This window comes from Somniosus microcephalus, chromosome 4, assembly GCF_052327205.1.
Source record: "Somniosus microcephalus isolate GS21.2 chromosome 4, FLI_Smic_1.0, whole genome shotgun sequence".
Taxonomy (NCBI): domain Eukaryota; kingdom Metazoa; phylum Chordata; class Chondrichthyes; order Squaliformes; family Somniosidae; genus Somniosus; species Somniosus microcephalus.
The window spans coordinates 265,603,430-265,630,237 of NC_140990.1; the positions used below are offsets into that span (position 1 = coordinate 265,603,430).

The 26,808-nt window shown below is 48.9% G+C and overlaps 1 protein-coding gene across 5 annotated transcripts in view; it reads left to right on the forward strand.

The window, feature by feature from the left end:
• Nucleotides 1-8,375: 8,375 nt before the first annotated feature.
• Nucleotides 8,376-26,808, forward strand: part of c4h7orf57 (chromosome 4 C7orf57 homolog) — a 180,786-nt gene continuing 162,353 nt past the window's right edge. For 3 of the 5 annotated variants that reach the window (XM_085986333.1, XM_085986332.1, XM_085986331.1), the window contains exon 1: nt 8,377-8,505. The gene's annotated coding sequence lies outside the window, so the exon portion shown is untranslated. Of the gene's footprint in view, nt 8,506-26,808 lie in introns of all 5 variants that reach the window. The other 2 variants (XM_085986334.1, XM_085986335.1) reach the window with 2 other exon arrangements.

The window sequence follows — 26,808 nt, forward strand, 5'->3', positions numbered from 1 at the left end:
CTCCTCATCTCAGTTTTGAAAGAGCAGCCCCTTATTCTAAGACTATGCCCCCTAGTTCTAGTTTCACCCATCATCGGGAACATCCTCCCCGCATCCACCCGATCCAACCCCTTCACAATCTTATATGTTTCAATAAGATCGCCTCTCATTCTTCTGAACTCCAATGAGTAGAGTCCCAATCTACTCAACCTCTCCTCATATGTCCATCCCCTCATCCCCGGGATTAACCGAGTGAACCTTCTTTGTACTGACTCGAGAGCAAGTATGTCCTTTCTTAAGTATGGACACCAAAACTGTACGCAGTATTCCAGGTGCGGTCTCACCAATACCTTGTACAACTGAAGCAATACCTCCCTATTTTTATATTCTAACCCCCTAGCAATGAAAGCCAACATTCCATTGGCCTTCTTAATCACTTGCTGCACCTGCATACTAACCTTTTGAGTTTCGTGCACCAGGACCCCCAGATCCCTTTGTACTTCAGTACTTTCCAGTTTCTTGCCATTAAGATAATAACTTGCTCTACGATTTTTCCTGCCACTTGCTCTACGATTTTTCCTACTCCTAACCACCCACCTCCCATTCCTGGCCCCATTGCTCGCGGACATTGTCAATGGTTCCCTCTCCTCAGCCACCATCCCCCCTTATCTTCAAAGCTCCATTATCACCCCCTTCTCAAAGAAACGCACCTCAAAGTTTCCATCCTTGCCAGTCACTGCCCCTCTTTTATTCTAACCTCTTTTTCTTCTCCAAGGCCCTTGAACATGTCATCACCTCCCGGCTCCATGCCCATCTATCTCATAGCTCCCTGTTTGAATCCCTCCAGTCTGACTTACACCTTTCTCAGAGCAGTAAAATAACCCTAAACAATGTCTTGAATTAAGATGTCTGTGACTGTAGCTGTGCTGTATTATCCCTTCTTGACCTCTCTTCAGTGTTCCACATAGTTGGCCACACCATTCTCCTCCAACACCTCTCTTCCATTGTCAACCTGTGTGGGACTGCTCTTGCATGGTTCCATTTTGACCTATCCAAACGTAGCCAGTGCATCACCATCAATGACTTCTTTCCGCTGTGTTGCACTATCGTATTCAGAGTCCCTCAAGGATCTATCCTTGGGCCCTTCCTCTTTCTCATCTACATGCTGCGCCTTGGTGACATCATCCACGCATGTATGCTAAACAAAGGCAGCTCTACCTCTCCACTGCCGCTCTTGACTCCTCAACTGCTTCTTTGCTGTTAGACTGCTTGGCCAATAACTTGCGTTTATATAACAGCTTCAATGTAGAACAATGTCCCCATGGTGCTTCACAGAGATGTAATGAAAAGAATGGATGCTGAGCTAAAGGAGATATTAGATTGGGTAAAAGTGGTGGGTTTTAAGGAGGGTCAAAGGAACTGAAGGCAGAGAGATGTAAGCACAGAACTCCAGAGCATGGGTTCAAAAATGGGGCAGAGGGAGGAGGGAATGCACAAGACCAGAATTGGAGGAATAGAGTCTTCTGGAGGGGAGGGGAGGTTATAAAGCTGGGGGAGGTTATAGGGATAGGGAGGGCAAGGCCATGAAAGGGTTTAAATAAAAGGAGAAAATTTAAAATTTAGATGATTGGGAGCCTATGTAGGTTTGAGGGGACATGAATACTGGATGCTCGGGACTTGGTGTGGAATAGAGCATAGGCAGCAGAAATTTGGATGAGTTGAAGTTTATGGAGGGTGGAGGATGGGAGGCCAGGTGCCTGTTCAGGAGAGCATTGGAATAGTTAATTCTGGAGGTGCCAAAGACATGGATGAGGCTTTCTGTTGCAGATGGGCTGAGGTAGGAGTGGATGAAGACACCAATGGGTAGCATGTAGATGAGGAAGAGAAGAAGGTGAAGGATAGATCCTTGGAGAACTCAGGAAGTAGTAGTGCAGGAGTGGGAAGAGAAGCCATTGCTGGAGATGCTCTGGCTAAGGTAGGATTGGTAAGAGTGGAACCAACCAAGGGCAGTCCCACTGAGTTGGAGAATGGAGGAAAGGTGTTGGAGGAGTATGGTGTGGTTGACCATGTCAAAGGCTGTAGAAAGGTTGAGGAGGGATAATGCACTACAGTCATAGTCATAGAGGATGTTATTTGTGACTTTGTTTATGGTTGTTTTGATGATGTGGCAAGGATGGAAACCTGACTGTAGAGATTCATATAGGAATTTGCTGAAAAGATGGGCAGGCATTTGGGAGGTGACAACACGTTCAAGGACTTTGGAGAGGAAAGCTAGATTAGAGATGTGGGGCGGAGGAGGAGGTAACTTGCAAGGACAGAGGCGTTGTGGGTGTTTTTTTTAGGAGGGGCTGATGATGCCGATTTTGAAAGGGAAGAGGACAGTGCCTGAGGAGATGGAACCATTTACAATGTCAGATAGCATAGGAGCCAGGAAGGGAAGTTGAGTGATCAGTTTTGTGGGAATGGGATCAAGGGAACATGAGGTGGATCTCATGGACAAGATGAGCTTGAAGAGTGCATAAGGGGAGATGGAAGAGAAATAAGAGAAAGAACTGGGGTCAGGGTGTAAGGGTAAACCGGGAGAGCTTCTTCTCCCCGAGACAGACCCTCTGATATAAAGGGTCGACATCTGCCTTATTCCCAATCAATCACTCGGAGTCCGGAGGTTCGTTCAGTAAAGCAACTTTATTTACAAGTCAACAGGGAAGACACTCATCCTGGGACAAATGCTCCCCGATCGCTGAAAATCTCCTGCCTTATATACAGGTTTTGGTCTGAGTCATGGCTATTGTTTGCAATTAGGTGCATTACATGTATACATTTCTTTCATCAAACAGTTGGCTTCAGGTGCAAATTCTTGTGACCTGTGTGCATTGGTCTTGTGACCCCATACATTATCTCTCAGTACATTCCTCAGTTAGTGAATCACGGTTTGTGCACTTTGGCCACGTTACACCAGACTTTCCTTCTGTTCATAACCATTCCTTATATGGTTGGAGATATGCTCTGTTCCTTAATCCCCTCATCTTAGCCCTTTCACAGGGCTAGGGCAGAGAGGAGCTTGGGGAGTTGGCTTGGTGGATGGGGGGAGGAGAAGCTGCTGAACATATGGGCCTAGAAATTCGGTGGGCTGCACCACCAGTTAGCGCCCAAAGAGGGCACTTAGTGGCTTTAGCGCCACTGGCCATGCCCTCCGCGAAATTTAGCGGGGCGCTAATGGCAGAGTTAGCCTGTAGCGCTGCGCCGCCACCGATGACGTAATTGGTGTGCACAGCGCCCTGCTACCGCCCCGATCGCGATATTGGGTCGCGCCCCCCGCTGTAATGCCAGTCGCAATTTGCGACCGGTTCAGGGGGGCCGACCTGCGGCGGTAGTGGCGCTAATTAAAGGGGAGGTGCGGGGCGGCCATTTTTTTGCCACCTGCCAGCACCTCCTCGCGCCGCCGTCTACGGCCTCCTGAGCCCGCCCCCCCCAGGCAGTGCCGGCTGTGTCCCAAGAGCCCAGCACCTCTCCTCGGTGCCGGGCTCTTTTGCCGGCACTCGCGATCTCTGATCGCGCTGGTGCAGGCCCCACCCCTTTAAGAAGGGGAGGAAGGCCTGCAGTCCCGCAGCGTGCCGTGCCGCAGCGTGTGGCGCTGTGGCACGTTGCGCTGCGATATTCAGTTTCAGCGCCCCAAGAGGGACGCAGGGCGCCTCGAGCAGCGCCCCGCTTCCGTTTGGGGTGCTGAAACTGAATATCGCGCTGGCGCAATCGGCTCCTTCCAGGGCGGAACTTCCGGCGCCCAGGCGAGCTTGGCACCCCAAACAGGGCGCCACCGAATTTCTGGGCCATGATCTCAATTTTAATGACAAAGATGTCCATGAGCACTTGTTAGAGGTGAGGATGGGGAGAGCAGGGGAGATGGGTTTAAGAAGAAAGTTGATTGTGGAGAAAATAAGATGGGGGTTATCTTTCTTTTTCAATTCTATAGTGGTTGTTTTTTTTTTGCGGAGAAGAGAGGCCCGATAGAGCTTGATGTGGTCCAGCCAGATCTGTTGATGGATGGCTAAACCAGTTGTGTGTCAGGTACACTCACAGCTGTGCCTCTTGGACCTAAGGGAGTGAAGATGGAGGCATATCAGGAATGGGGGAGAGTAAAGGTTTTGCTGGGGACAAAGACATCAAAGGTGAGGAAATGGTTGTGCAAATTAATAGCTACAGAAGTATTATGCAAATGAAAGGCCATAGGCAATGCGGTTGGGTAGTTGAAAGTAGTTGTAAATGATTTATGGGGAGGGAGAGCTTTTTCCAAGGCCAGGTAAAGAAAAGGGTGGATTAGAAGAGGATAGGGAATTGTAGATGATGAGTGATACAAGGGCTGGAGGCGAGCAATATTTTGGAGTTGGAAATAGTTTTTGTGGTGGAGAGGGTAAGGGATTGGGGTCGCAAAGTACCACTCCACCACAAAGACCACTTACTCCCATCTCCACAACACTGCTCACCTCCGTCCCTCCAGTGCAGAAACCCTTATACATGCCTTTGTCACCTCTAGACCCAACTACTCCAACACCCTCCTTGGTGGCTTCTTTTCCTCTAACTTGTGCAACACTGTGCCATATACATCCTGTCCTGCTGTAAGTCCTGCTCACCCATCATTCCCATCCTCACTGACTTACATTGACTCCCCATCCCCCAACAGATTACATTTAAAATTCTTGTCCTCATCTTTAAATTCCCTATTTCTTGCCCCACCCTACTTCTGCAATTCCCCCCCCCCTCAAAAAAAAACACTCCACTGTCTTCCTACTCTCTGGAATTCCCTCCCTAAACCTCTCAGCCTTCCTCTACTCCTTTAAAACCCATCTCAAAAATGATCACTTTGACCAAGCTTTCAGAGAGATTTAGGGAGGGAATTACAGAAAGTAGGATTTAGGTGGCTGAGGACTAGTGCCAATGATGGGATGAAGGGGAAAAAGACCAGAGTGAGAGCAGTAGAGTGCACCTAACCTCCCCTTGCTGGTTGAGCGAGCGTTTTCCTTATGCCTATCCCTGAGGTATCTTGGGATGTTCCTTACATTAACAACACCATGGGCCGGATTTTGCGAGAAGAATAATGGTGAGGCTAACAGTGCTCACCGTTATAACTGGGTAAATTGGACAGCATTTTCTGGTGTCTGCACACGCACAGTTAAACGTGCAAATCCAGACGTTGCTGTCAGAGATGCCCCGCTCCTCCACAGGATGCACTGTTGCAGTCCTCACCAATAGACTTGGCATTGAAATGACTGTAATGCCATGAACTTGCCCACTAGTTTCACACTAAAAACAGCTGAAAAAGTTCGGATTGGTGCATTCAGGAGTAAGTGAGATTTTAACGCAGTGATATTTGATAATTACTGCTGAACAACCTCAGTGGCCCTGAAAATGTAATTTTACAAATGTGGAGTCTCATTCCTTCAGAAGAAAATTAGTGTTGGACTAAAAAAAAGGTAAACATTAGATTTTTTAGCTTTTTTTCATCTCTTTTATTTCTCTCCCTTAATCCCATCTTTATTTTGTTTTCTGTACATCATTTAAATCTAATTTATATTTCCTGCTTTAAACTTCCTGGTTTAGACTCGGTGAGGATTCTTCAATCTGACTGGTTGAAGAGCCTCGCTGTTCCTTGCCTGCTCACAGATGCCCTGTAGAGGGTGCCACGCTGGATCAGACACCAGATTACAGCACGTCTACGCTCTAAAGCCCGCAAAAACTTTGTGGGCAGCTGTCAATGAGGCGAGTGGCGAGCGCTGTTCCTTCGCAGCTGACCGCAAAATCTGGGCCTCTATAAATTCCGAAAAATTTGCTGTGGCAGTTTATTAGTGAAAGAATGTTACCATTATTGCCACTGGTGTTTATTTTACTGAGTATGCCTCATGTGACATTTATACCTAAACGTTGAAAAATGCGCAGAGGCAAAATACCGCAGATGCTGGAAATTTTAAATAAAAACAGAAAATTCTGGAAACACTCAGCAGGTCAGGCAGCATCTGTGGAAAGAGAGAGAGAAACAGCGATAACGGGCCCGATTTTGTGGATTGTGTGGGAAATGGTCGGATTCCCCGAATGTGGGGTTCTGACACACAAAAAAATGGGTCAGCCAGCTGCACGCAATTTTCCCTCAAGTGGCCAATTAATTTCCAGCGTGTGGACAGCCTTGCTAATTGTCCATTTCCAGTCAGGAAGCCCCACAGTATGATGTCATCATTCATGGTGTTTTCAAGGTCCACAGCAAGCATTGCTTCCTCTGTTGGCTTCCAAACGAACCATACAGGATGGCAGAGGAGCCTGCAGCAACTGTGGCCAGTGCCAGACCCTGAGCTGCCTCCAAATTCGACGAAGCTTCACTGCAGGCATTATTGGATGGGGTTAGGGCCCACAGGGAGGTCCTCTTCCCTAGGTCAGGCAGGAAGAGGCCTCCCACTGAGACCAAGGCTGCATGGATGCAGGTATCAGCAGATGTCAACTCGAATGTGCATGTAACCTTGGCATCACATCTCTAACTCCTTCCTCTACTCCCCCACAGGACCATCCAGAGCCCCCGTCCCCACTGTGGAGGAGGAAGAGGCTGTGCAGCCAGACTCCTCAGATGAAGCTCCAACCTCTGAGGGTGCAGCGTCAGCAGAAGTAAGCGCACCCAGCACCAGCGCAGACACTCACACCTCGGGGGGACCTTCGGGACATAGAGTAGTGTTGTCACCTGGTGTTTCACAGCTCACAAGTGAGCCTCAGCAGATTCTGGAGACAGGGACAGCAGTGGAGAGCCCTCGTCGGAGGGCGCAGGACTCTGCCAGCTCAGCTCAGCTGCGCTGCATGTCGACCCTCTGCCTCTGGGTCCATCCGCAAGAGAAGAGGTGATGGATCTCCATGCACAGATGCAGGAGTCTCTGGCAGGTTTTGTCTCCAGGGTCGCTGCGAGTGTGGAGCGAATGGAGGAGTCCATAGCGACCATGAGCAGAGCCTTTGTGGAGTCATTGGTGCATGAACGCATCACCATGGAAAGGTTGGCAACCTCCATGGAGGAGATAACTCGCCAGGGTACGGAAAACATGGTGAGTGCTCATAAGAGAATGGCATCTAATAATAATAATAATAATTCAACTTTATTGTCATTGTACAATGCACAAGTACATGAACAACGAAATGTGATCTTGCAAGCTCCCATGAGTCCAGTACAAATAACATTAACATTAAACGTAAATAGCACCGTCCTGGGAGAAGCAAAGCCGCTGCGTCTATGCGCGCCGCCATTCCATTTCCATCATTCCTCCTGTCCGACAATCTTCAGCCCAACGCCCGGGCCTGCTCTTGAGGAGTGTTGGCCATCTATTGAACAGAGAAACCAGACCTTCATGGAAGTCCTTCTGAGTAGGACTGCCAGTGCAGATACAGATCCCCATGGCCCCCTAAAGTGCAGCAAGGTGCTCTCAAGCCACTTCCAAGCGCTGGCCCCTTCTGGCCTGTGCAGCTTCAGGTGATTGAGCAGCAGCCTGGTGCTCCTGGTGCTCATCCTGCTGCTCCTGGTTCTGCTGCTGCCGCCTCTGCTGCTGGAGATCCTCAATGGCAAGAAGGGAAGGAAAAAAAGGCGTCCCATCCTTCTGGTTGATGCCTCCGCTGAGGAAGCGCTGAGTGAGGGTGGCGAGAGGGGCTTCCCAGGAGATCACATTGGAGAAGTGTGTGAGGCTTCAACCTTCCACAGCTGTGCCTAAGCCTTGAAGAAGTAGCCCCAAGCCTGCAACAACAAGGTCCTTCAACATACAAATGTTGTCACTTTAAATCGCAGCTTTCCCGAATGACCTGCAGCTGAGAGCAAGCAAGCCGGCAAGCTTCACCCCAGGTTTCATCAGCGGGGTTCCCCGCAGGCGTGTTTAGCGTGGGGAACCCCTGAAAATAACAAGGGCACCCTAAAATGGCATTAAACATGCCAATAATTGCTGATTAGGGTCCCGACGGCCAGTCCAGCCAGCGGCGGCGGGCGGGACTGAAGCGGGTCACAGAGAAACGGCGGTCCGAAAGTCAGACGGGGCGGGGAATGGGGGGTCGCGACCCGCCTATTTCGGCGATTTTCGGCCTCCGCCCGACGGCTGCCAGAAAATCGGGGCCGTTCAGGTCGATGACCTTTTGTCAAAATGAGCATAGTTTCTGGCTTAGCCCAAAACAAACAATAATCTTTCCAAAAAAGCAAAATACTGCAAATGGTGGAAATTTGAAACAAAAATAGAAAGCGCTGTAAACAATCAACAGCTGAGAAGAGAGAAGCCAGTTGAGGTGTGCAGCACGGCTTGCTGCTCTCTCTGACACAGCTGTCGGGCCCGGCACCCGCCAGGCTGGGGTGGATCATGTGACCGGCGGGGGGCGGGATTGTCACGTTCTGGTCGCCAGGGTCACCGTTTGGCCGTTGCTATGGTGACATTCCGGCAGTTGCTACTGTAAACATTTGGCGAAGCGGTGGTTTCAGGCGGCGCCCTCCAGCTCCAGGCACAGACCCCCCGATCTCGGCGGCTCCAGGTAATGGCCTTGTGTGGCTGGAGTGCCCCGGCGGGGCTCCTTGCTCACCCTGTTTAGAAAATAAATAGACCTGTATAATGGACAGCTGGGCAGCGAGGCGGGAGAAATAATTACAAACACTTACTGGGAGAAGCCCCGTCGCTCACCTGCTTCTGCAGTTGATCTTGCCTTTCGATTTTCAGCAGTGGAAGTAGGTAGGTCACCACCTCTGATCAGTGTAGACCAGAAATGTCCCATGTTGGATCCAGAGTTTGTGCTGAGTCAGTTGATCCCAGGAAAGGCACCATTTGGAGCATGGTGCGGGGCGCAACCACTGATTGCAGTACCTCTGGGCTGGGGAGAGGGAAATTGGCCAAAGTCCCTGCTCCTAATTGCTACCCTTTAACTTCTGCTGCAAGTGTGCATGCATAGACACCATGAGCACACAGGATTAAGCTGTGCTGTGAGGCTCCCATTGTTGAATAGCCTGCTGACACTCACAATTAATGGCTGCTTGGACCAGCTACCAGAGGGGGACTGTTGTCTGAATCTGTAAAGGAGTCAGTGCCTTCAGGAGAGGAGAAGAGGGAAGGGAGAACATGAACCAGAAAATAAAAGGGAAATACAACACCAGCTGCAAACTTATACCCTATATGTGTTCCTTTTTTTGGTCAAAGGGAGAAAGAACTTGCATATATATAACACCTTTCATGTCCTCAGTACATCTCAAAGCGCTTTACAGCCAATGAGCCACTTTTGAAGTGTAATCACTATTATACTGTAGACAAATGCAGCAGCCAATTTGCACACAACAAGATCCCACAAATAAGAATGAGATAAATTACATTTTGGTGATGTTGGTTGAGAGGTATATGTTGGCTCGGACACTCCCTGCTCTTCAAATAGTGCCATGGGATCTTGTACATCCACTTAAGTAGACATACAGGGCTTTAGTTTAACATCTCGTCTAAAAGACAACACCACCGTACTGCACTGTAATGTTAGGCTACATTATGTGCTTAAGTCTCGGGAGTAGGGTTTGAACCCATAATCTTCTGACTCAGTTGAGAGCGCTACACTGAGCCAAAGCTGATACAAAATCAAAGTGGTATTAATGCTAAATCTATAGTCATTATTGGGCCAAAGTTAGAATCTTGTGTCCAGTTTTGGGCCTTCTGCTTTAAGGCATTATTAAGGCACCTAACGCATAGAAATATGTGGATGTTACAACAGGGAAACAGATCATTTGGCCCAACCAGTCCATGTTTACCCACCACAGGAGCAAATAACTCTAATCGCATTTACCCACCATGTACTCATATCCCTTCAACCATTTTTTCTTCATCCTCCAATCCAATCTAACCTTGAATGTTGACATAGCTTCTGCCTCAAACACTAACCCTGAAGTGAATTTCACATCTTCACAACTCTCTGTGTAAAGAAGTCCCTCCTGCCCTCTGTTCTAAATCTCTTACATGTAATCTTGTATCTGTGGCTCCTTGTTCTTAATCCATCAAATACTAGAAACAGTAAGTTTCTATTTACCTTGTCCCATCCTTCCATAGTTTAAAACATTTCTATAATATTTATTTTAATGCAAGGAGTCTTGCAAATAAGGTAGATGAACTGAAGTTGTTGTTGAACACATGGGAGTACGATATTGTTGCTATCACGGAGACATGGTTGAGGGAGGGTCAGGACTGGCAGCTCAATATTCCGGGGTATAGAATCTTCAGGCGAGACAGAGGGGGGTGTAAAAGGGGAGGGGGTGTTGCAATATTAATTAAGGAGTCAATTACTGCTGTAAGGAGGGACGATATATTAGCGGGTTCCTCTAATGATGCCATATGGGTAGAACTTAAAAACAAAAAGGGGGCAAGCACTTTGCTGGGAGTGTACTATAGGCCCCCAAACAGTCAGGGGGAGATAGAGGAACAGATATGTAGGCAAATCTCAGAGAAGTGCGAAAATAATAGGGTAATAATAGTGGGGGATTTCAACTTCCCCAATATAAATTGGGATAGTCAGAGTGTGAAAGGCTTAGAGGGTGCAGAATTCTTAAAGTGCATCCAGGAGAGCTTTTTGAGCCAACATGTAGAAAGTCCTACAAGAGAGGGGGCGGTACTGGACCTAATTCTGGGGAATGTAGCCGGGCAAGTAGTGGAAGTATCAGTAGGAGAGCATTTTGGCGACAGTGACCATAATTCGGTGAGATTTAAGGTGGTCATGGAAAAAGACAAAGACGGCCCGGAAATAAGGGTTCTAAATTGGGGGAAGGCCGATTTTAATATGATAAGGCAGGATCTGGCCAAAGTGGACTGGGAGCAGCTACTTATAGGAAAATCCACATCAAAACAGTGGGAGACTTTCAGGAGGGAAATAGAGAGAGTACAGCGCCAACATGTTCCTGTAATGGTCAAGGGTGGGACCAACAAGCAAAGGGAACCTTGGATGACAAGGGATATACAAAAATGCATTAGAAATAAAAGGGGGGCTTTTGGCAGTTACAAAAGACTAAAGATGGAAGAAGCCCTAGAGGAGTATAAAAAGTGCAGGGGCATACTTAAAAAAGAAATTAGGAGGGCGAGGAGGGGCCATGAAATAACACTGGCGAGCAAAATAAAGGAAAATCCTAAGATGTTTTATAAGTATATTAAGGGCAAGAGGATAACCAGGGAAAGGGTAGGGCCCATTAGGGACCAAAGTGGCAATCTGTGTGTAGAGCCAGATGATGTAGGCGGGGTTTTAAATGAATTTTTTGCATCTGTGTTCACTATGGAGAAAGACGATGCAGACATAGAAATCGGGCAAGGGGACTGTGACATACTTGAACATATTAGCATCGAGAGGGAGGAGGTGCTAGCGGTTTTAGCAGGCCAAAAAGTGGATAAATCCCCAGGCCCGGACGAGATGTATCCCAGGCTGCTGTGGGAGGCAAAGGAGGAGATTGCAGGGGCTCTGACACAAATTTTCAGAACCTCTCTGGCCACAGGGGATGTACCAGAGGACTGGAGAACAGCTAATGTAGTACCATTATACAAGATGGGTAGCAGGGATAAACCAGGGAATTACAGGCCAGTGAGCCTAACATCTGTGGTAGGGAAATTATTGGAAAAAACTCTGAGGGACAAAATTAGTCTCCACTTGGAGAGGCAAGGATTAATCGGGGATAGTCAGCATGGCTTTGTCAAGGGTAAATCATGTCTGACAAATCTGATTGAATTTTTCGAGGGGGTGACTAGGGGGGTGGATGAGGGAAATGCTGTGGATGTGGTTTACATGGACTTCAGTAAAGCCTTTGACAAAGTCCCGCATAGGAGACTGGTCAAGAAGGTAAGAGCCCATGGGATCCAGGGTGCCTTGGCGCGTTGGATCCTAAACTGGCTGAGTGGCAGGAGGCAGAGGGTGATGGTCGAAGGTTGCTTTTGTGAGTGGAAGCCTGTGTCCAGTGGGGTACCTCAGGGATCGGTGCTGGGTCCCTTGTTGTTTGTGATCTACATAAATGATTTGGATGAGAATGTAAAAGGTATGATCAGCAAGTTCGCAGATGACACGAAAATTGGTGGGGTGGTCAATTGCGAGGAGGAAAGCCTCAGGCTACAGGACGATATAAACGGGTTGGTCAGATGGGCGGAAAAGTGGCAAATGGAATTTAACCCTGAAAAGTGCGAGGTGATGCATTTTGGACGGACAAATAAGGCAAGGGAATACACAATGTAGGACCCTAGGAAGGTCAGAGGGACCTTGGTGTACATGTACATAGATCCCTGAAGGCAGCGGAACAGGTAGATAAGGTGCTTAAAAAGGCATATGGGATACTTGCCTTCATTAGCCGAGGCATAGAATATAAGAGCAGGGAGGTTATGATGGAGCTGTACAAAACGCTGGTGAGGCCACAGCTGGAGTACTGTGTGCAGTTCTGGTCGCCTCACTATAGGAAGGATGTGATTGCTTTGGAGAGGGTGCAGAGAAGATTCACCAGGATGTTACCTGGGATGGAGCGCCTCAGCTATGAAGAAAGACTAAACAGGCTGGGGTTGTTTTCCTTGGAGCAAAGAAGGCTGAGGGGGGACCTGATTGAGGTATACAAAATGATGAGGGGCATAGATAGGGTAGACAAAGAGGAACTTTTCCCCTTAGTAGGGGGGTCAATAACAAGGGGGCATAGATTCAGGGTAAGGGGCAGGAGATTTAGAGGGGATTTGGGGAGGAACTTTTTCACCCAGAGGGTGGTTGGAATGTGGAACTCAATGCCCAAAAGGGTGGTAGAGGCAGGATCCCTCACAACATTCAAGAAGCATTTGGATGAGCACTTGGAATGCCAATGCATACAAGGCTATGGACCAAATGCTGGAAAATGGGATTAGACTGGACAGGGATGGATGGGCGGCGCAGACACGATGGGCCGAAGGGCCTCTTTCTGTGCTGTAAAACTCTATGACTCTATGACTCTAATATTGCCCCATAATCTGCGTTATTCAAATGAAAAATAAACAAATTTCTTGAGCCTTTCTTCATATTTCCTCATACTGTACTAGGCAGCATCCTAGTGAATCTGCATTGCATCCTCTTTAAAGCCTCAATACTGTATATTTCCTGCAGTGTGCAGCCCAATATTTTTGGCTTTTATATTTTATACCTTTAGTGATACAACCTAGAATACTATTAGCTTTCTTTTACAGCCTTATCAACCTGAGGTGCTGCCTTTAATGTCCTTTTAATCAATACTCTCAAAACCCTCTGCTCTTCAACAACACCAAACCTACTTCCATTCAGGGTAGAAGTACTGCTGTTATTTATTTTGCCAAAATGTATCACCTCACACAAAGACATTGGGGGAGAAATTCAGTTGTTTGCGCCACCCGTTAGCACCTTAAGAGGGCGATAAGTGAGGAGCGAAGCGGCTACCGCCCGGGCGCGGAGCGGTTAGCGCCCGGGCACGGCGAGACCTGCGCCTCTCGCGACATTGAGCGGACATTTAGCGGTGGCGCAAAACCGCAACGCCCGCTCAGCTGCGCGCGCAGATCCTGACGTCATTTCATGGTGCAACGCCCTTGGGGCGCCCCGAACCGGAAATTCAGTGGTGCCCCCCTCCTTTCCGCCTGGCGCTCCCAGCGACTGGTTGACTGGAACGGTTCCCAGTCGCTGTGGGGTGGGGGGGCGCTATTTAAAGGGGGCTCTTCCTGGCTTCTTAGTGGTAGCCATTTTTGGACCTTTCCTTCTGTGAGAGAGAGAGAGATTTGCAGAGAAACAAAGGGAGAGAGCTTTCTGCATTGAGTCAGCGCTCGCACACGTACTTCTGGCTTCGGCCCAGAACTTTGCAGTTGGATTGATTTTTCAGTGCCATAACCTTGAGTGGCCACATACTATGGGGGCTGCAATGGGTGGAAACGTTGGGTTTCTCCATTGCATTGAGAGGACTCAGAGATGCCGAGAGAGTGTGCCAATCATGATGAGACGGAGGAGGGCCAACAGGCGTCGGCACAGGAGGCCTTACCGTCCCATTGTATTCCACCAACAGTTCTCCTACCTCAACATGTCTGAGGAGCAGTGTATTCGGAGGCTTTGATTCAGCAGGGAGGTGGTCACTGAGCTCTGCCACCTGCTTCAGCCAGATCTGCAGCCTCAACTGAGGAGCAGGACATCTCTGTCGGTGGCAGTGAAGGTGACAGTGGCTCTCAACTTCTATGCCACCGGCTCCTTCCAATCCGCTACTGGGGACCTTGCCAATGTCTCCCAGTTCGCGGTGCATTGCTGCATCCACCAAGTCATGAATGCCCTCTTTAAAAGGAGACGTCAGTACATTTCCTTCCCCATGACCCTGGACAAGCAGCAAGAGCGCGCAATGGGATTTGCAAGAATAGCGGGCTTCCCCATAGTCCAGGGCGCCATTGACTGCACACATGTGGCTTTGCGGGCGCCGCAAGAGAATGTCGAGGATTACCGCAACCGGAAGGGGTTCCATTCGTTGAACGTGCAGTTGGTGTGTGACCACAGACAGCTGATACTAGCTGTCAATGCCCGCTTTCCAGGCAGCAGCCACGATGCCTTCATCCTGCGCCAGACTTCTGTGGCAGACCTTTTCGAAGCCCCGGCTCACCCAGGAGTCTGGCTTCTCGGGGACAAGGGCTATCCTCTGTGCACCTGGCTGATGACCCCGCTCCGTGTGCCCAGCACCCCTGCTGAAGAACGATACAATGAGAGCCATCAAGCGACCAGGAACATCATTGAGCACACAATCGGCGTGCTAAAGCAACGGTTCTGCTGTCTGGACCATTCCGGGGGAGCCCTTCCGTACTCGCCTGAGCGAGTCTCCCATTTCATTGTAGTGTGCTGCATGCTGCACAACCTGGCAATCCTCAGGACTCAGCTACTGCCAGCAGACATTGGAGCACCAGCAGAGGAGGAGGAGGAGGAGGAGCACCAAGACGGGAGGGAGGCACAAAGTGCAAGGGCTGTCCGTCAGCGGCTTATTGCAAGTCGGTTCTAGGCCCCCTCTGAAGGAATGGCTTGTGCAATTGAAAGAACATGAATGGAACGGTTCCGCAAACCCTGAGCCGGTCAAGGCAACAAAAATTCAAAGAGCAAACATGCACAATCTGAATAAAGACACTTCTTTATTTAACAAACTGTGTGCCCTTCCCGCATGACAAAGTAATAGAGAGAAACCCCCAAAAAAGCAGTCAGACACATAACTGGCTCTCACAACCTGGAGACAATGAACAAAAGAGTAACCAAAAAATGACCACGATCCTCGGCCTTCAGTAAAAAAATTAACAGCATTTTGCCACACCTCCTACTTTTTGCCCTTCGAGGGTGATCTGCTTCGCTTGCGAGATTGGCCCCTTCCCACCCTGCAGCTCCTCCGCAATGGGACCCCAGTGGCTGCAGCAAGGCTGGGGGAAGGCTGCTGAGTGTCAGAAACTGAGTCGGCAGATGCCCTTGGGGGACGGCCTGGACCAGCTCTGGGCCTGGAGGGCTCGGCTGCTGACTGCTCCAACTCTGCATGGGCGGCAGCAGTCTGTCCTACGGGTGGTGGCAGCTGCAGTGGAGAAGTGACAGTGTTGGCAGCAGGAATGCTGCCATCCTGACAGAGGGCAGGCACTCCCTGGTCGGACGATACACTGGCACTCCCACGGGGCAGCACTGCAGCATGTGGAGCAATCTGCTGAAGCACAGACTGCTGGCCTTCTGCGGCGTGGCGAGGGCCCCAGCAATTCGTTCCCGATGCGGCAAGGGTGGCAGCAGTCAGTGCTCGTGTGGCCTCAATCTGTGTCTGCATCAGACCAGCCACTGACTGCATTGCACCACTAAGCACTTGCGTGGAAGCCGCCTGTGCGGCACCAAAGTCCTGCAGACTCCTTGCCAGTGCTGCACCGAAGTCCTGCAGACTCCTTGCCTGTGCTGCACCGAAGTCCTGGACACTCCTTGCCAGTGACTCAATGGATTCGGGCATCCTTGCCACTGCAGCCATGAGCTCAGTGTGCCTCTGCTCCGCCTGGGCGCCCATTTCAGCGAGGAGCCGCACCTCTTCTGCGCTCACTGTAGCAGGACTGGAGGCCAGACTCTCCCTCCGGGGAGAAGACCGCCGAGCTTCCCTACCCACCCCCCCGTGTTGCTGCAGCCCGCTGGGCTCCGGAGCTTCACCCTCCTCAGACCCTTCCCCCCTGCTCCCCTCCAGGGAAGACATGTCCCCATTATGGCCATGGGCTACCTCGGCTGAGGGTGGCACTGATGGTCCGGCTTCCTCTTCCTCCTCGCCTTCAGAATCACTCACAGTGGCAGCTTAAGGGCCCGCCTCCTCACCTGGCGAATCAGCATCTGAAAGCAGGGAGGTAAAAGAGTTGCTTTAGCGTGAGGACAGGGTGGCAGCGAGGGAGGCATGAGTGCTGCAATGCACTGTATTGGTTTGATAGTGGCAAAGGATGCTGGTGTGAGGCACAAGTGGAAGGAGAGAGGTCAAAAGGTGATGACCTTACTATTGCTGTCCAGAACGGGGTCGGCATCTCCAGTGGCGACGGGGCCAATCATCCGGCCTGCCATAATGTGCTGGACTCGCTGCTCCAGATCGCTGAGGTCTTTAAGGTGAGGCCGGCCTCCCCCGGTCCGATGCTGTTGCCTCCTGTTATGGGCCAGCTTGCCCTGCAAGAGAAAGGACGGGCTCTGAGTACAGTGTGAAGCCCTGATCTTGGCTGCACTGCCTCCCATGGTCGAATAGCCCTTACCGTGTGAAGCCCTGATCTTGGCTGCACTGCCTCCTATGGTCAAATAGCCCTTACCGTGTGAAGCCCTGATCTTGGCTGCACTGCCTCCCATGGTCGAATAGCCCTTACAGTGTGAAGCCCTGATCTTGGCTGCACTGCCTCCCATGGTTGAATAGCCCTTACAGTGTGTAAAGTGCTGAATGTGCGTGTGAGTTTCATGAAAGGCCCATAGGTGTTGGATGAGGGCTGGGCATTGGGGCTTTCAGGACCCTTTGGCCATAAAGTGAGGTGCACATGCAGGGATGAAGAGGATACTGAAAAGGGTACTCACCCTGACGACCCGAGTGAGGTCGTTGAACTTCTTCCTGCATTGCACAGGGGTCCTAGGCACCATGTTGCTGGAGGTCACTCTGTGAGCCACCTCCCTCCAAGCTTTGCGGTAGTCGGTGGGCAGCGGCCTCCTGCCACTGTCCGGAAACAGGATAGATCGCCTGCGCTCCACTGCGCCAACCAGAACCTGCAGGGCCCCCTCACTGAACCGCTGCGCTCGCTCCCTGGCCCTCTCTATGGTCCTAGGTGTTAGAATGTGGCAGCAGGTCTGTCCAGGCCGAGAATCAGGGCTCCGATGTGCAGGGTGTGGCTGCAATCCAAGATCGACCCTCCCCTTTAAGAGCTGACCGGCGCCAGCGTGTCTGCGTGCAATCGCTAACTCGCCGCACCTGCGCTGCGCCCGCCCTCGGTGGTAGCGCCTCGCTTCTCCGGCTTAGCGCCTTAGGACAGTCGTGCAGCACCTGCTTTAGCGCTCCAAGCACCTCTTGGGGCGAAGCAGGTCAATTTAGCTGAAGGTGGCGATAATTTGCGCCGGGCGCTAAATTTCGCACCCGCTCAACTATAATGCCCCAAACGTGGTGATACTGAATTTCTTGGCCATTGAATTTGTTATGCCATTTTTTTTAGCCCATTCCCCTATCTTATCAATATTCCTTTGCAGCTTCCTTTGGTATTCTAAATAATTACCTATACCTCCTATTTTGGTATCATCTGCAAATTCCAACACCACTATATCCTATATCCACGTCTATATCCAAAAGCATTGATATACTGTACACAGTGAACAGTAATGGCTGCAGAACTCAATCCTGTGGGACACCACTATCATAGAATCATAGAATGATACAGCACAGAAGGCGGCTGTTTGGCCCATTGTGCCTGTTCTGTCGCTTTGGAAGAGCTATCCAATTAGTCCTACACCCCTACTCTTTCCCCATTCCCCTGTCATTTTTCCCCCTTTAAGTATTTATCCAATTCCCTTTTGAAGGTTGCTATTGAATCTGCTTCCACCACCCTCTCAGGCAGTGCATTCCAGATCACAACAACTCGCTGTGTATGTCGCCTCTGGTTCTTTTACCCATTACCTTAAATCTGTGTCCTCTGGTTACTGACCCTTCTGCCACTGGAAACAATTTCTTCTTATTTACTCTATCCCTTCCAACCATTCTGAATAACTGCCTTAACTCTCATTCTCTTCGAACCAATTTTTAATCTAGTTTGCTATTCTTCCCCTGATTCCAAACCCTTTAATCTTCTTCTCGAGTAATCTCCTGTGTGGTACCTTGTCAAAGGTTTTCTTACGGTCCCTGTACACTGCATTTCCCCTGAATACCATGCCTGTTTCCTCCTTAAAAAATTCTATAAAGTTTGTTAAGCACGGCTGTCCCTTTTGAAATCTGTGCTGGCTGCTTCCAACTATTTTCTCTTTATCTAGATACTTGATAATATCATCCATCCAGAGAATGTAAGTTCAAATCCCACCATGACAATATGAGAATTTGAAATCCGTTTAAAAATAAAAAGCTGGTATCACTAAAAATGACCATGAAGCTTTCGGATTGTCATAAAAACCCAACTGGCTCACTAATGTCCTTTAGGGAAGGAAACCTGCCGTCCATACCCAGTCTGGCCTATATAAGAACATAAGAAATAGGAGCAGGAGTAGGCCATTTGGCCTTTTGAGCCTGTTCCTCCATTCAGTAAGATCATGGCTGATCTTGTACCTCATCGCCACTTATATGTGACTCCAGTCCCACATCAACATGGTTGATTCTTCGCTGACCTCTGAAGTGGCCTAGCAAGCCATTCATAGAAACATAGAAACATAGAAGATAGGAGCAGGAGTACGCCATTCGGCCCCCCGAGCCTGCTCTGCCATTCAATGAGATCATGGCTGATCATCTAAATTCAGTACCCTGTCCCTGCCTTCTCCCCATATCCCTTGATCCCTTTAGCCTTAAGAAATATATCCAACTCTTTCTTGAATATATTTAATGAACTGGCCTCCACCGCCCTCTGTGGCAGTGAATTCCACAGGTTCACCACTCCCTGGGTGAAGAAATTCCTCCTCATTTCAGTCCTAAATGGCTTACCCCTTACCCTTAGACTATGAAACATAGAAGATATGAGCAGGAGTAGGCCATTCGGCCCTTCGAGCCTGCTCCGCCATTCAATGAGATCATGGCTGATCATCCAAATTCAGTACCCTGTCCCTGCCTTCTCCCCATATCCCTTGATCCCTTTAGCCTTAAGAAATATATCCAACTCTTTTTTGAATATATTTAATGAACTGGCCTCCACCGCCCTCTGTGGCAGAGAATTCCACAGGTTCACCACTCTCTGGGTGAAGAAATTCCTCCTCATTTCAGTCCTAAATGGCTTACCCCTTATCCTTAGACTATGACCCCTGGTTCTGGACTCCCCGGCCATCAGAAACATCCTTCCTGCATCTAGTCTGTCCAGGCCTGACAGAATTTTATAAGTTTCGATGAGATCCCCTCTCAATCTTCTAAACTCCAGTGAGTATAAGCCCAATCGACACAATCTCTCCTCATACGTCATTCCTGCCATCCCAGGTATCAGCCTGGTGAATCTTCGCTGCACTCCTTCCATGGCAAGAACGTCCTTCCTCAGGTAAGGCGACCAAAACTGCACACAGTACTCAAGGTGCGGTCTCACCAAGGCCCTGTACAACTGTAGTAAGACATCCTTGTTCCTGTACTCGAACCCTCTTGCTACGAAGGCCAACATACCATTTGCCTTCTTAACCGCCTGCTGCACCTGCATGCTTACCTTCAGCGACTGGTGCACAAGAACACCCAGGTCTCTTTGCACTTCCCCTTCTCCCAATGTATTGCCATTCAAATAATAATCTGCCTTCCTGTTTTTGCCACCAAAGTGGATAACCTCACATTTATCCACATTATAGTGCATTTTCCATGTTTCTGCCCAATCACCCAATCTGTCCAAATTGTACTGGAGTTTCACGACATCCTCCTCACAGCTTACCCTCCCACCCAGCTTTGTGTCGTCTGCAAATTTGGAGATATTACATCCAATTCCCTCGTCCAGATCATTAATATATATTGTGAACAGCTGGGGTCCTAGGACCGATCCTTGTGGTACCCCACTAGTCAATGCCTGCCACTCGGAAAACGACCCGTTTATTCCAACTCTTTGCTTTCTGTCCGCCAACCAGTTCTCTATCCAAGTCAATACCTTGCCCCCAATCCCATGTGCCTTAATTTTGCATGCTAATCTCTTATGTGGGACCTTATTGAAAGCCTTCTGAAAGTCCAAATACACCACATCCACTGGTTCTCCCTTATCTATTTTACCAGTTACATCCTCAAAAAATTCCAGTAGATTAGTCAAGCATGATTTACCTTTTGTAAATCCATGTTGACTTTGTCCGATCCTGTCACTGCTTACCAAGTGCTCTGCTATTACATCTTTTATAATAGATTCTAGCATTTTCCCCACTACCGATGTCAGGCTTACCGGTCTATAATTCCCCGCTTTTTCTCGACCACTTTTTTTGAATAGTGGGGTAACATTAGCTACCCTCCAATCCATGGGTACTGTTCCAGAGTCTATCGAGTTCTGGAAGATGACCAGTAATGCATCTACTATTTCCAGGGCCACTTCCTTAAGTACCCTGGGATGTAGATTATCAGGCCCTGGGGATTTATCGGCCTAATCCCATCAATTTTCCTAACACCATTTCCCTACAAATACTGATTTCTTTCAGTTCCACCCTTTCATCAGGCCCTATGTTCCCTGGCATCTCTGGGAGGTTATTTGTGTCCTCCTTTGTAAAGACAGAACCAAAGTATGAATTTAGTTGGCCTGCCATTTCTTTGTTTCCCATTATAAATTCCCCTGATTCTGACTGTAAGGGACCTACGCTTGACTTCACCAATCTTTTTCTCTTCACATATCTATAAAAGCTTTTACAGTCAGTTTTTATGTTCCCTGAAAGCTTACTCTCATATTCTATTTTCCCTTTCTTAATTAATCCCTTTGCCTCCTTTGTTGAATTCTAAACTGCTCCCAATCCTCAGGATTATTGCTTTTTCTGGCCAATTTATATGTCGTCTCCTTGGATCTTATGCTGTCCCTAATTTCCCTTGTTAGCCACGGTTGAGTCACCTTTTTTGTTTTATTTTTATGCCAAACTGGGATGAACAAATTCTGTAGCTCATCCATTCGGTCTTTGAATGTTTGCCATTGCCTATCCACCGTCAACCCTTTGAGTGCCTTTCCCCAATCAATCCTACCCAACTCGCTCCTCAGACCATCGTAGTTTCCTTTATTTAAATTGAGGACCCTAGTCTCTGAGTCAACTACTTCTTTCTCCATCTTAATGAAGAATTTGAACATATTATGATCGCTCAGACCCAAGGGGCCTCGTACAACAAGATTGCTAATTAATCCTTTGTCGTTACATAATACCCAGTCTAAGATGGCCTGATCTCTGGTTGGTTCCTCGACATATTGGTCCAGGAAACCATCCCGTAAACACTCCAGGAATTCCTCCTCCACAGTATTGTTACTAATTTGGTTGGCCCAATCTATATGTAGATTAAAGTCACCCATGATGACTGCTGTGCCCTTATTGCACGCTTCTTTAATTTCCCTTTTAATGCCATCCCCAACCTCCGCCTTACTGTTGGGAGGTCTATATACCACTCCCACTAATGTTTTTTTCCCCTTAGTATTTCTCAATTCTACCCATACAGATTCCACATCATCAGAGCTAATATCCTTCATTCCAATTGTATTAATCCCTTCTTTAACCAGTAATGCTACCCCACCTCCCTTTCCTTTTTGCCTATCTTTCCTGAATATCGAATACCCCTGGATGTTGAGTTCCCAGTCTTGGCCATCCTTGAGCCACGTTTCCGTAATCCCAACCAAATCATATTCGTTTACCTCCATTTGCGCAGCCAATTCGTCCACCTTATTACAAATGCTCCTCGCATTAAGACACAAAGCCTTCAGGCTTGTTTTTTAACGCACTTAGACCTATTAGAATTATTATTTACTGTGGCCACGTTTGATTTAAACCGTTGATTTCTCTGACTGCCACTTTTGTTTTTCTCCTTCCTATCTTTTGCTTTTATCCCTGTTTCCCTTTCCTCTGTCTCCCTGCTCAGGTTCCCAACCCCCTGCCATTTTAGTTTAAACCCCCCCCCCCGAACAGTGCGAGCAAACCTCCCCGCAAGGATATTTGTCCCGCTCTGGTTCAGGTGCAACCCGTCCGACTTGTACAAGTCCCACCTTTCCCAGAAGCAGGCCCAGTGATCCAGGAAACTAAAGCCCTCCCTCCTGCACCAACTCTTTAGCCACGCATTCATCTGCTCTATCCTCCTATTCCTATACCCACTAGCACGTGGCACCGGGAGTAATCCAGAGATTACAACCTTTGAGGTCCTGCTCTTTAATCTGCTACCTAGCTCCCTAAATTCTTGCTGCAGGACCTCATCCCTCTTCCTACCCATGTCATTGGTCCCAATGTGAACCACGACCTCTGACTGTTCACCCTCCCCCTTCAGAATGCCCTGAAGCCGTTCAGTGACATCCTTGACCCTGGCACCAGGGAGGCAACAAACCATCCTGGAGTCACGTCTACGGCCACAGAAACGCCTATCTGTACCCCTTACGATAGAATCCCCTACCACTATTGCTCTCCCACTCTTTTTCCTCCCTTCCTGAGCAGCAGAAGCACCCCTGGTGTCAGGAAGTTGGCTGCTGCTGCCTTCCTCTGGTAAGTCATCCCCCTCAACAGTATCCAAATCGGTATACCTGTTTGAGAGGGGGATGGCCACATGGGTCCGCTGCACTACCTGCCTGCCTCTACTGCTCTGCCTGATGGTCACCCATTTCCCTTCTGCCTGTGCAGCCCTAACCTGCGGTGTGACCAACTCACTAAACGTGTTATCCACGACCCTCTCAGCATCGTGAATGCTCCAAAGCCCATCCATCCGCAGCTCCAGCGCCGCAATGCGGTCTGCTAGTAGCCGCAGCTGGATGCATTTATGGCACACGTGGTCATCAGGGACACCGGCAGTGTCGCTGAATTCCCAGATACAGCAAGAGGAGCATAACACGGGGCTGGGCTCTCCTGGCATGACTTACCCTTTAATTAATTTAAATTAATTCACTATCACCAATTAAAGATAACTCTAAGGCACTTGTATGGTTTACCAACAGTCCCTGCTACACCAGAAAAGACCGTAGTAACTATAAACTACAGAGTTAAAGTTTAAAAAAGAGAAATACTCACCAACCAATCACTTACCTGCTCCCTGGTGACGTCACACTCTGATTACTTTTTACCTCTCTCCCCGCTGCTGAGTTGGTCGGGCCTCGCCTCGCTCCTCCTTTTATACTGCCGCCTCGGAGCTCTCCTGGTCCGATCTGGTCGGGCCTCGCCTCGCTCCTCCTTTTATACTGCCGCCTCGGAGCTCTCCTGGTCCGATCTGGCCGGGCCTCGCCTCGCTCCTCCTTTTATACTGCCGCCTCGGTGCTCTCCTGGTCCGATCTGGTCGGGCCTCGCCTCGCTCCTCCTTTTATACTCGGCCTCGGTGCTCTCCTGGTCCGATCTGGTCGGGCCTCACCTCGCTCCTCCTTTATACTGCCGCCTCGGTGCTCTCCTGGTCCGATCTGGTCGAGCCTCACCTCGCTCCTCCTTTATACTGCCGCCTCGGTGCTCTCCTGGTCCGATGTGGTCGGGCCTCGCCTCTCTCCTCCTTTATACTGCCGCCTCGGTGCTCTCCTGGTCCGATCTGGTCGGGCCTCACCTCGCTCCTCCTTTATACTGCCGCCTCGGTGCTCTCCTGGTCCGATCCCCTGGTTCTGGTTCCCCGGCCATCAGAAACATCCTTCCTGCATCTAGTCTGTCCAGGCCTGACAGAATTTTATAGGTTTCGATGAGACTCCCTCTCAATCTTCTGAAGTCCAGTGAGTATAAGCCCAATCGACACAATCTCTCCTCATATGTCATTCCTGCCATCCCAGGTATCAGCCTGGTGAATCTTCGCTGCACTCCTTCCATGGCAAGAACGTCCTTCCTCAGGTAAGGCGACCAAAACTGCACACAAGGCCCTGTACAACTGTAGCAAGATATCCTTGTTCCTGTACTCGAACCCTCTTGCTACGAAGGCCAACATACCATTTGCCTTCTTAACCGCCTGCTGCACCTGCATGCTTACCTTCAGCGACTGGTGCACAAGGACACCCAGGTCTCTTTGCACTTCCCCTTCTCCCAATCTATTGCCATTCAAATAATAATCTGCCTTACTGTTTTTGCCACCAAAGTGGATAACCTCACATTTATCCACATTATAGTGCATTTGCCATGTTTCTGCCCAATCACCCAACCTGTCCAAATCGTACTGGAGTTTCACGACATCCTCCTCACAGCATACACTCCCACCCAGCTTTGTGTCGTCTGCAAATTTGGAGATATTACATCCAATTCCCTCGTCCAGATCATTAATATATATTGTGAACAGCTGGGGTCCTAGGACCGATCCTTGCGGTACCCCACTAGTCACTGCCTGCCACTCGGAAAACGACCCGTTTATTCCAACTCTTTGCTTTCTGTCCGCCAACCAGTTCTCTATCCAAGTCAATACCTTGCCCCCAATCCCATGTGCCTTAATTTTGCATGCTAATCTCTTATGTGGGACCTTATCGAAAGCCTTCTGAAAGTCCAAATACACCACATCCACTGGTTCTCCCTTATCTATTTTACCAGTTACATCCTCAAAAAATTCCAGTAGATTAGTCAAGCATGATTTACCTTTTGTAAATCCATGTTGACTTTGTCCGATCCTGTCACTGCTTTCCAAGTGCTCTGCTATTACAGCTTTTATAATGGACTCTAGCATTTTCCCCACTACCGATGTCAGGCTTACCGGTCTATAATTCCCCGCTTTTTCTCGACCACCTTTTTTGAATAGTGGGGTAACATTAGCTACCCTCCAATCCATGGGTACTGTTCCAGAGTCTATCGAGTTCTGGAAGATGACCAGCAATGCATCTACTATTTCTGGGGCCACTTCCTTAAGCATCAAACCGCTACAAAGAATTTCACACGGACTGCAGCGGTTCAACAACAACACCAACAACAGCCTTATATTTATATAGCACCTTTAACATAGTAAAACGTCCCAAGGCACTGCACAGGAGTATTTTAAGACAAACATTTTGACACCAATCCACATAAGGATAAATTAGGGCAGGTGACCAAAAGCTTGGTCAAAGAGGTAGGTTTTAAGGAGCATCTTAAAGGAGGAAAGAGAGGCAGCGAGACGGACAGGTTTAGACAGGGAATTCCAGAGCTTAGGGCCTAGGCAACAGAAGGCACGGCCACCAAAGGTTGAGTGATTATAATCAGGGATGCTCAAGAGAGCAGAATGAGAGGAGCGCAGATATCTCAGGGCGGGGGTTGTGGGGCTGAAGGAGATTACAGAGATAGGAAGGGGCGAGTCCATGGAGGGATTTGAAAACAAGGATGAGTATTTTGAAATCGAGGCACTGCTTAACTGGGAGCCAATGTAGGTGAGCGAGCACAGGGGTATGGGCGAACGGGACTTGGTGCAAGTTAGGACACGGGCAGCTGAGTTTTGGATGACCTCAAGTTTATGTAGGGTGGAATGTGGGAGGCCAGCCAGGAGTGCATTGGATCAGTCAAGTCGAGAGATATCAATGGTATGGATGAGGGTTTCAGCAGCAGATGAGCTGAGACAAGGGCGGAGACGGGCAATGCTACCGAGGTGGAAGTAGGCGGTCTTTGTTGTGCTGTGGATATGTGGTTGGAAGCTCATTTCAGGGTCAAATATGACACCAAGGTTGCGAACAGTGTGGTTCAGCCTCAGACAGATGTTAGGGAGAGGGATGGAGTCAGTGGCTAGGGAATGGAGTTTGTGGCGGGGACCGAAAACAGTGGTCTTCCCAATATTTAACTGGAGAAAATTTTTGCTCATCCACAACTGTATGTCGGACAAGCAGTCTGACAATTTAGACACCATGGAGGGGTCAAGAGAAGGGGTAGTGAGGTAGAGCTGGGTGTCGTCAGCGTACATGTGGAAACTGACCCTGGTTTTCGGATGATGTCGCCAAGGGGCAACATGTAGATGAGAAATAGGAGGGGGCCAAGGATAGATCCTTGGGAGACACCAGAGGTAACGATGCGGGAGCAGGAAGCGAAGCCGTTGCAGGTGATTCTCTGGTTACGATTAAATAGATAAGAATGGAACCAGAAGAAAGTCCACCATCACCTTCTCAGGGCAACTAAGGATGGGCAATAAATGCCAGCCTCGCCAGCGACACCCACATCCTGAGAATGAATTTTTACAAAATGAATTTGGTCAGGTTAATAAAAAGGTCTTTTATATTTCTTTACAAACTCCTAACATCATAATTTACTAAAATGATAGAAAATCATTATAGCATTGTGGAATCACGTGAGCAGGATAAGATTGGAGTGAAGTGACACTTGTATTTCTTTCCTCTCCGAACAAAACAAGATTTGCCAATGTCTCCATGAAGTCAATTCCCCTTTAAAATGGCAGTTGTACTAATGTAAAGCATTTATTTGTAACATGTTTCTTGTAATTTGGGCCTTGTGCAGCAAAGACACCTGCTATCAGTGTTCATTGCACTAAAACACAACTGCAGTTTGCAGCTGCTTTTTTCTTATTCTGATTTTCTCTCTTCTTCACCATTGATTGTGGTGAATCATAATGAGACACCGTTCTACTTATATAAAATCCGAAAC